The 11,007-nt window shown below is 42.1% G+C and overlaps 1 pseudogene across 1 annotated transcript; it reads left to right on the top strand.

Moving 5' to 3' along the window:
* Window positions 1–3,866: 3,866 nt before the first annotated feature.
* On the top strand, window positions 3,867–9,001 carry LOC308417566 (olfactory receptor 10V1-like; annotated as a pseudogene). The gene is made up of 2 exons: window positions 3,867–3,981; window positions 8,380–9,001. The product of its transcript is annotated as an olfactory receptor 10V1-like (transcript).
* The last annotated feature ends 2,006 nt before the right edge of the window (window positions 9,002–11,007 follow it).

Here is an 11,007-nt window from a genome sequence, read left to right on the forward strand (position 1 = left end):
AACCCTCAATGGCTGTGCCTCAAGACTTCTGTGTTGTCAAATCTCCAGGCTGGCATGGTGGCTACTTCCAGATCATACATGTTGCTAACTGACAGCATGATGATAAAGCATCGTAAAAGCAGACATAATTACTATTCCACAAGCTCCTCTAAGTGTTTACTCCACTCTACGCTTTTCTATGTTCAACGCGACAAGTGGCTTTTGCTTACAACATCTTGGTAGCTTGGAACATACCCTTGAAGTCACGATAGTACTCAGACTTGAAATTATTTTAAAACAGCAATCATAACTAACCTTGCTAACAAACCATTGTTGGTCTCCTGAGATGACTGAGGTCAGCTTGGGAAACATAAATCAGCAGGATGGGAAACACTGTACCCAAGAGTTAAATTGCATCAGGGCTATTCCACTGGCACGCTTCCCCTAGGGACTGTATTTTAGTCACTTTTCATGTTTTCAGTGATGAGGTCAGTTGGGGGCAAAACAAATTACTGTTTTCACTTGGCTTACCTTAAAAATTATTTGCTTATTGTTTTTAAGGGTTAAAACTGGGAAGAATAGAATTCGAAATGGGGATTTGAAGCAATGCAGAATGGTTCAAAGATCAGACAGACCTGATGCTGGGGAGACGGCTCAGGTGGCAAAGTGTTTAGATCCCTGGCACCCATGTAAAAAATTGAGATAAAACACTTGTAATTCCAGTGCTGAAGGTAGAGGCAGGAGAAGCTTTGTTGCTTGTTGGCTAGCCAGTCTAGACACATTGGAAACCTTCAAGTTTAGAGAGAAAACTTGTCTCAAAAAAATAAGGCCGACAGTGATACAGGAAGACACCTGATATCAACCTCTGGGCAACACATACACACTCACACTCACACACAAACACACACATTCTCTCTCACACACACTCTCACACACTCTTTAACACACACATACTCTTACACACAATCTTACACACACATATTCTCTCTCACACACTCTTGCACAAACACATAATCTCTCACATACATAAACAAACAGGCATACACACATATTCTTTCACACACACACACACATACACTCTCTCTCTCTCTCTCTCTCTCTCTCTCTCTCTCTCTCACAGCAGATCTGTATTCAGAAATTTTAAAATTAAAATTTGGCTCAGCTAACCATCAGTTGTACATTTTTGAGTAAGTTATTTTTTTAATCCTCATTTTCCTAATCTGCAAGTTGGAAGCAACACTATTCCTTCCCTCATGAGCTGATTGTGGAAATAGACTGATATAATGCACGGACAATGCTTATCACAAGAAACAGCAGACTATTAGCTCTATCACAATTACTGTTACAGAGGGAACACTGTAAAAGTCCTATCATTCAGAGAACATTGAGAATTGTTGATGTAATTTAACCCCATCTACAATATGGTTATTCATGTATACTATTTTTGACAGAAATGAACTAATCCAGATCATCTACAATGGGAAATGAAATAAGACAGGAAGAAAGACTTCAAAGGAAATAGTTCTAGAGAATAGTTATCAGATACAGGTCCAAACCTTGAGGAGAAACATGAGATCTGACATACATCTTCATCTTCTCTGAGTATCACACAAAGGCATGATGGATAAGAGGTCTATAACAAAGTCTATCACTCTGGAAACCCCTTCTTCCAACAGCGTGACATCATTTCACGATTGCAAAGGAAAGCAGCTGATTCTGTATTTTTTAAAATGCTGTACTCAATATATTGTATGGACAGTCAATGCTTCACTATAAAACAGCTTTTACAACAGATGATTACTGTCAAATTGTAGGGTTTAGTATTCTGAGTGTGTTTAAGGGGGCTAGATACATTAAACTTATTATGACATGGTATTTTACACTTGTGTTAGGTTTAGTAGGATGAGATCACTGTAAGTTGAGGGCATCTGTATATTCTATTAAAATATCAGCTCCTTTTAATCTTGTCCTTGCTCTGCATTTCAGCTCTTTACTCTTCCTTGATACTCTATTTCTGTATTCATCAAATACTTACTTCAAGCTATCTGACTTCAGGATGCTTCATATTTATTTTATTATCATTGTGAAGTAATCTGGAAGCAACAATTCTTGGTAGATAAGACGTTAGGCCACTTAAATATCAGGGCACAGACATCTTTTAGGTTAGGGAATCACTACTTGACAATTGTACACAATGGATAAAATAATTTTTCCTAATTATTAAGCATTTTGGCTTTTCCAACACACCTGAACCACTCATGTTTTCCTTTTTATGAATTCTTTATATAAATTTATAAATGAGATAGAGATAGAGGTAGATAGACAGACAGGATTCAATTGCCAGCACTCACTTGGTGACCTGCAACTATTTGTAACTCCCATTTCAGGGGATCTGGTACTCTCTTCTGGCGTCTAAGGGTATCAAGCATCCATATGTATACACACATACATGCAGACAAAACACCTATACACATTAAAATAAGCAACCAAGCAAGCAACTAGGCAACCAATAGAACCAAAACTAAAACCGAAACTAAAACCAACCAAAAAGCATATTATTAGAGAAAATTACTTTTTTTAAAGTAAATATATTTTTAGATTTATTTATTTATTATACATAAGTACACTGTCATTGTCTTCAGACACACCAGAAGAGGGCATCAGATCCCATTACAGATGGTTGTGAGCCACCAGGTGGTTGCTGGGATTTGAACTCAAGACCTCTGGAAGAACAGTCAGTGCTCTTAACCACTGAGATATCTCTCCAGCCCAGAGAAAATCACTTAATCACAAAGAAAAACAGAAACAGAAAAAAAGATCTACAAATAGTAGGTGTGATGACTTAGTAGGTAAAGATAACCGACTTGTGTAAGGTCACACTACTATTAATGAATGGTGACAAAGTTAAAAGCTACCAGTCCTTCTTGGAGGCAGTCAGGGGAGAGGACAGCTCCCATGCATGGTGCTTCCTTGTATAAATAAAGCATTACTGGAACACAGACACAGCCATTTGTTGTTGTTTTAGACAGGATCTCCCTATGCTGTCATGGAATTTGCTAAGTGGACCAGGCTAGCCCAGGCTAGCCTCATACTTAGACATCCTCATGCTTTTTTCTCCTCAGTGCTGGAATTATAGGCATGCATCACCAAGCCCAGCTGCCCATGACACTTTTACTTAACAACAGTAAAGCTGAGTGGTTATGACAGGTACTGTGTGATCCATGTCAAAAATGTATCTGTTCTCTGGGATTTTACAAGTGTGTTAATCATCGCCATGGAGACAGCCTTTAATTATATACGGATACTTCATTAAGAAACATATTAAAATCTCATGGCAGGCTCTAGGGGAGTGGCTCGTTGATTTAGAATATATGCTACTCTTACAGAGGACCTGAGTCCTGTTCTCAGTGTCCTCACAGGAAGGCTCACAGCTGCCTGGAACTCCAGCTCTAGGAGATCACATGCTTGCACCCCACACCTCCAAAACTGAAAAAAGAAAAAACAAAACAAAACAAAACAAAACAAGCAAGCAAACCAGCCTTATAATAAGCCTTACTTTGTTTTTTTTTAATCAACTTTTTATTGCTTATTTGTGAATTTCACATCACGCATCACATAATTCTACTCGTCTCCTCATCCCTTCCTATCTGCCCTTTACCCTTACAACCTCTCCTACAAAAGAAAAAAATATCTTGTCATGGAAGCTATAGTGTGTCATAGAGTGTCCCACATGCACTTTTTTGTCCCCATATCTTTTTTTTGTTGTTGTTGCAAATTTTCGTTGCAATGAGTCGTTGATCTGTTTCAAAGCCTCTGGCTTCTGCTCCACTATCAGTACTGGGCCCTCACTGGGACTCCTTTTGGATATCCTGTTGTTAGCCCGTGTCATGGAGATCCTGCAGCTTTGGCTCTACAGGATCAGCTCCTTCATGCACTCCAGCGGGATAGATGGGATAACGGATGGGATAGATGGTGGTGGCCAACTCAAAGCCATGGATCTGGGTCTGGTCAGCCAGCTCTACTGCACACACACCACCAGGGTGAGCTCTCCAGCACTGCCCCAGCTAACCCACCCAATGCCCTAGCTGGCAAGGGGTAGGGTCAGTTCTTATCAGAGTCTAACCAGGGCCTTCACCACCAGGGCTACTACTGTGTTGCCTTTCTCCTAAGTGCTGCAGCTGGTGAGGAAAAGGGTCAGCTGTCCTGCTCTCATGACCCTGGGGGCCAGTTCCCATGCCTGTCATAGGTGGCAAGGGGTGAGGTAGGGGAAGGGCATCTCCCTCTTGCTCACACTACTGCATGGCAGACAAGTAGAAAGCCCTTCTCTCCTAAGCTCATGGCCTTGGGGTAGCTCACCCTCAACTCCCAACACCAGATGTGGGCCACCTTCCTGAGTGCTGCAGTGGGTGAAGGACAGGGGCCAATGCTTCTGCTCTCACACCCCTGGGGCCTGCTCCCCCAAGATGCATGATGCCCCAGTGAGGGTGGGCAAGCTTCACTTTCAATAGCAAAGTAAGAGTCAAGCTTGTACAATAACTGATACCAGGCAGGCTATTTCTGATCACTACAATGTCAGCCCTTCCAGGAGCTACAAAGCAGACAAGGGAGGATTGGTCTCATGGAGTATAAATATATACCTAGTAATACTAAAGAATTTTCATAAAAGGCTATTATTATGTTTAAAGCCTAGCATGGGGATGAGGATTTGCCATCCTAGCAGGAGCTTAAGTTTGAGGTTCTCAGCTAGATCGTGAGCTTGGGAACAGCTGACACGAGACTTTCAAAAAACAGAGCCAGACAAAACAAACACACTATATTTGTTTGAGAGCTGGTTCTATCTGGAGAAACAAAGTTCTAGCTGCCGCTGACACTGCAGGTCCCTGAACCAGATTTTGCACATACTGGGTCCATTGAAAACATGGTGCTCTGGGATACAACTTAGATGTCTGTCAAAGTGATTTTCAGTCCTAAAGACGCTTGTTTTAACACAACTAATTTTGGCCAAGCTGTTTAACTTCTGAGCATTTTAGTTTTTATTTTGTTTTTAACCATGTGTAAATGTATGTCAGTACGGATAGTTGTAGGCACTCTCAGAGGTCAGAAGAGGGCACTGGATTACCTCGGGCTGAAAAGACCCCTGGTTTTGAGCTGCCTAATATCAACACAGGGAACAGAACTCTTGTCCTCTGGTAGAACAGCACTGAGCTGTCTCTTCAGCATCCAGTCAGTTGTTTAATTCCTTTATTTCCCCTTTTGTGTGGCCCTGGTTATTCTGGAACTCACTCACTTGGTGGATAAGGCTGACCCTGAACTCCAGGACTCACCTGCCTCTCTCTGCTTCCCCAGTACTGCTCCCCACACTTGCTCAGTTGTTTAACTCCCCTTTCAAACGTTTAATGATAGAAACAAAAAAGTACCTAAAAGTGAAGCTTCTGGGAAAAGCATTTGTTCTTCTGTGTCTCGTAGTGTTCCTCATACTTGACCTTGGCCTTCTGCCTGGCCCATGTTTCAGAAATGGGTCTCTAAAGACGTTCATGTTAACAACAATTTTGTCCGAGGGGATAGATATCCACAGAGTACCTTGTGTGCATGAAGTGACTCTTGCTTGGATTTTTTTCAAACCTACTTTTAATATGGGTTCTTAAATGCTTTAACCTTTCTTCTAGCCCACCACCCACCAGAGGTAGTGACAAAACAAAGGATATAAGGAAATGGAGGAAGTGGATCTGTTTAGAAGTTGTTCTTTGGAGCAAATCCAGTCTATGTTGTCAGGGAATCAGCAATTTAATTCCTACAAATCTGCAGTGGCAGCTTGATCAAGTCACAAACACTTCACAAATATACCAGCAGTTTAGTTCAGTGGTTGTCTTAGTCAGGGTTTCTATTCCTGCACAAACATCATGACCAAGAAGCAAGTTGGGGAGGAAAGGGTTTATTCAGCTTACACTTCCATATCGCTGTTCATCACCAGAGGAAGTCAGGACTGGAACTCAAGCAGATCAGGAAGCAGGAGGTGATGCAGAGGCCAAGGAGGGATGTCACTTACTGGCTTGCTTCCCCTGGCTTGCTCAGCCTGCTTTCTTATAGTACCCAGGTCTACCAGCCCAGGGATGGCACCACCCACAATGGGCTGGGCCCTCCCCCCTTGATCACTAGTTGAGAAAGTGCCTTACAGCTGGATCTCATGGAGGCATTTCCTCAACTCATCTCTTTTCTCTGTGATAACTCCAGCTTGTGTCAAATTGACACAAAACCAGCCAGTACAGTGGTGTGTTGGGATAGCAAACACAAATCAGCAGAAACAGTCAGGCCTCAGCTGAATCAGCACAAGTCAGCAGGAGCAACCAAGACCACAAGAGACACCAGGAGAAATTCTCTGCAGTACCTCTCTCAACAAAGTAAAGATCAGTGAAGACACAGACCAAGGACGTGTTGTGAAGCTAGTTATGCAAGTTCCTCATCACTTTCTATTGAGTCCTGTTTAGATGCTTTGCAAACATCATATGTTCTCCATGAGTTCTGCCTCAGTACATGAGTGTGTCTTAACAAAACTCCACGTGAGTCTGTATCAGCTGACATCACTCTGGAGTCCATGGAAGCAGCAAGAAGCCACTAGAACACCACAAAAAGGTTTTTGGTTTGTTTTTCTCCAAGGAGTCATGACAAATAGAGCTCAGCAATGCAATGTAAGATGAACCAATACATGTGTGTCATTAGCAAAGAACCCTTCAATTCTTCATCACATGTCCTTTCACATGCTTGCTTCAGCAAAACATCCTCTCACCTGTGTCTGCTTCAGGAAAACATTTTCTCACAAGTCTGCCCCAGTAAAACACCATCTGACATATTTCACAAAGGATTTTGATCTCTATTTTCTTCTTTCCCATGGCGGCTGCCACATTTTGGGGAGCATGGCTGTAAGGAGGGTCTGAGGTGTGCCATCATCAATGTTCTTCATGAAGGCAGCTTTGTGTCTGTCTGGAGTAGCCTCCAGCCAGGACCAGCACTACTTTTTTTGGTTTTATGAACTTGCCTATTTTGGCACCAAGCCGATACCCAGCAAGCAAGTTTTTTTTTTTTAACTCTTTAAAAATAAGGGTTTTTTTTTGTTTTTTTAAAAAATATTTATTTACTTTATGTATGTGAGTTCATCAGAAGAGGACACCAGATTCCATTACAGATGGTTGTGAGTCACCATGTGGTTGCTGAGAACTTCTGGAAAAGCAGTCAGTGCTCTTAACCATTGAGCCATCTCTCCAGTACATCTTTTAACTCTTAAAGTTGCAATTTTTATCACCCATAACAAGGAAGCATTAATTAATTAATTAGTTAATTAATTAATTTAATGCTCAATTAGCTTTTGTGTCCATGAGATTGTGTGTGTGTGTGTGTGTATGAGAGACATGGCATCATCAGGTTTGGAAGCAAATGCTTTTACCCTCTGAGCCATCTTATTGAACTTTTTTTTTTAAAGACAGGGTCTCATATAGCACTGGCTAGCCTTGAGTACCATAAGCAACTGAGGATGACACTGGACTTCTTATTCCCCCTGCCTCTGCTTCCTGAATGGTATGATCACAGGGTTATGTCGTCAGGGCTGAGTACTGAACCACAGGGTTTTGTGCTTTTAGTCATAGAGTTTTGCTCAATTTTCACTAGCACTTGGAGGTGGGTGTCATACATTTCTGAGTTTTACAGTGAAAATGCTGGAGTCCATGTTTCTCCAAAGTTACAGAGATAGTTGGGGTTGAAATCCAAAGGTAGCCCAGAGAATAAGCACTTGGTTAACTGCAGACTGTTGTTTTAATATAGCTTAGTGACATGGGACAGTAACTTTACCCTTGACTCTTTTCCTTGTACTAGGTATGGTGGAGAAGGAGAATCAGACAGAAGTTGTATATTTCCACTTTTGGCCCTTTTCAACCAACTCCACGGTGGCTTCTCTAGTGTTTGTGGGCTTCTTGCTGCCTTATCTAGGAAGTCTCATTGGAAACCTCACTATTGGGCTTACAATCTGGCAGGATCACTTTTCCCATTCTCCAATGTACTTCTTTTTTTTTTTTGTGTTGGCCACATTAGAGCTTGGCTATTCTACCAACGTTGTTCCACTGACTATAGCCAGCATCCTCCATGGGGAAGATGCCTATCTCTCTGTCCAGCAGTTGGGCCCAGATGTTCTTCTTCATCCTTCTTTTTGTTTTTTTAAATTTATTTATTTTTATTTATATGAGTACACTGTTGCTGTCTTTGGACACACCAGAAGAGGGCATCAGATCCCATTAGAGATTGTTGTGATCCACCATGTAGTAGCTGAGAATTAAACTCAGGACCTCTGGAAGAGAAGTCAGTGCTCTTAACCACTGAGCCATCTCTCCAACCCCTTTTTTATCCTTCTTGAAGGATCTGATTGTGTCCTTCTGGTCATCATGGCTTATAACAGGTATGTGGTCATCTGTCATCCATTACATTACAGCCTCATTATGAGTTGGAGCTGTGTGGGCAGATAGACGGCTTTAGGTTCTCTGGGGCTGGGATTTTTTTTGTCACTGCCTTTAACCATTCTGATTTGCCACCTCCCGTTCTGTGGCCACAGTGAAATCTATCACTTCTTCTGTGACATGCCTGTAGTCATATGCCTGGCCTGTACAGTTACCCACATACACCAGGAAGTTCTCTTTGCCATCAACGTGGCTGGAGTGGCCATTCCTTTTCTCTTATCGGTCTCTCCTACGGTTGCTTTGTGGCTACCCTCCTGAGGATGACACCAGCAAGGGGAAATGCCGGGCTTTCTCCACCTGTTCCTCATTCCTCCTCGTGCTTGTCCTGCAGTATGGATGTTGCACCCCTCATCTGCCTTTGCCCTAGCTCCAGCTACTCCCTGGAAGAAGGCCAGGCACTATCTGTTGTCTATACCTTCTTCTCTCCGTTGCTGAGTCCCATAATCTACAGTTTAAGGAACCAAGGAGTGACTGATGCAGTAAAAAGACTTTTGGCAAGAATGTTCTGGCTCAGAAATCCATAAAGATTCCTTCCTGGGGAAATTATTCACCAAAAAAAGGGAAACACAGTCTGATGGAAGGAAACTCAAACTTAACAGGAAGTGAGAGTGGAGCAGCCATTGCGCTCATGACTACCTGGGTCTACGAAGTGCTTATCGTCACCCCTACTTCTACTAGATTTTCAATAACCGAGTCCTGCACTGACTCATGCTGCCTTAAGCAGACTTCTTTTTTACCACAGGACTTAGAATAAGGGCTGTCAGAGGAAACTCAGAGAGGAAAAGATGAATTGATTGGTGACAGCAGTTGATAAAGACTGTCATTCTGTTACACTTTGAAGGCTTGTAGATTCCAGTGTGTCTAAATACAGAAATGCTTCCTTGACTTTCCTTGTTGGCATTAAATGTCTCCTGATACTTCACTTTCTTACTACAATCTTGCTGAATGGTACTATCTGATAGTGATCATTTAATAAAACAACTAAGTCATTTTTCTTTTTTTTAAAATTGTGTTTAGTAAGTCATGGTATTAACCCTGTAATAAAACTCACAGGGTTCCTTTGAGACAGAAGAAATAAAGTATTCTTTGCATTTTTTTTCTTGCACTTTGCAAAGGACATAGTAAGGGTTCAGCCTTAGGGTCCAGCAAACAAAGTTGAATCCTAGTCTTTCCTTTATTTCTCTTATTATTTTTCTCTTTGTTCCATTGTCCTTACTTCACTCCTATGGATGAGTGTTTTGTATGCATGCACACATATACACCATGCGTTGCCTTGTGCTCAATGAGGTCAGAAGAGGGTTCAGATCTCCTGAAACTGGAGTTACAGAAGGTTGTGAGCCTCCATGTGGGTGCTGGGAATGGGAACTGGGTCCTCTTCAAGAGCAGCAAGTACCCTTAGTGCTGAGTCTCTCTCTAACCCCTAATATTTTCTTCACATTAAAAGTAGATAGTAAGAATGTCTGTCTGTCTGTCTGTCTGTCTGACTGTCTACCTAACCTTTGGAGCCAGACAAAGCTACTGTTACCCTTAGTCCAACCTCAGGCAAGAATATAACAGGCTTAGGAGACTAATGGAAAGGGTTAGACGGAGGATTGGGAACACAGAATGATAATTCCAGGGTGTCTTTCAAAACAGAGAATAGGGTGAGAGGGCAGATGGATCAATGGGTAAAAGTGCTTGTTGTGAAATTATGGGAATGTGGGTTTGAGTCATGAGTGCCTACAGAAAAAGCCAGGCATGACTGTGTGTGCCTGTAGTTCCATGCTTGTAGGGGTGGGGGTGGGGAGTAGTCAGGTGGATGATCACTGGGGCTTTGTTGGCTGCTAGCCCAGCTTCAGGTTCAGAGAAAGGCTTAGTCTCAAGGGTATATGATGGAAAGTTGTAGAACAGGACAGTTGATGTCATTTTCTGGCCTCAGTTTGTATGAATGTGTCTTCACACCTGTACATGTATGTGCACACACACTGCAATACACAGAACAGCAAAGAAACCACTTTATTTAGCTTTTAATTTAATTGATGTGTATGTGTGTATATGTTCTACGAGTGAATGAGCTCTCAGAGGCCAGAATAGGGTGTTGAAGCTTCTGGAGCTGTACTTACAGGCAGTTATGAATCCCTGACATCGGTACTGGGATCTGAACCTGGGTCTTCTGCAAGAGCAGCAAGTGTCCTTAATCTCTGAGCCATCTCTCCAGCCCCCACCTCACTCTTTTCTTGGTGTTGTAAAAACTTAATCATAGATGCTAACAGACCTTCTATCTCTTCTCTGATATGCAACACATTAAGTCAGGAGGAGAACAGAGAAGAACAGTGTGAAAACCCAAAGGCAAGGATTCCTAGGTCCATGGCCAGGTGAAAACATCACGAGTCACAGGGCCACACAATTATTCTCATTAACTCTAATGAAGAGGACATCCAATGAGTCGTTTATCACTAGCCATCGGTACTATGTTCTCAATGGCTTGTCAAACAAGATTTGAAGCAGCTTAAAAATACTTATACAAAAGTTAAAGTGACATAGTCAAAAG

The sequence above is a fragment of the Micromys minutus genome (genome assembly GCF_963924665.1).
Source record: "Micromys minutus genome assembly, chromosome: 2".
NCBI lineage: Eukaryota > Metazoa > Chordata > Mammalia > Rodentia > Muridae > Micromys > Micromys minutus.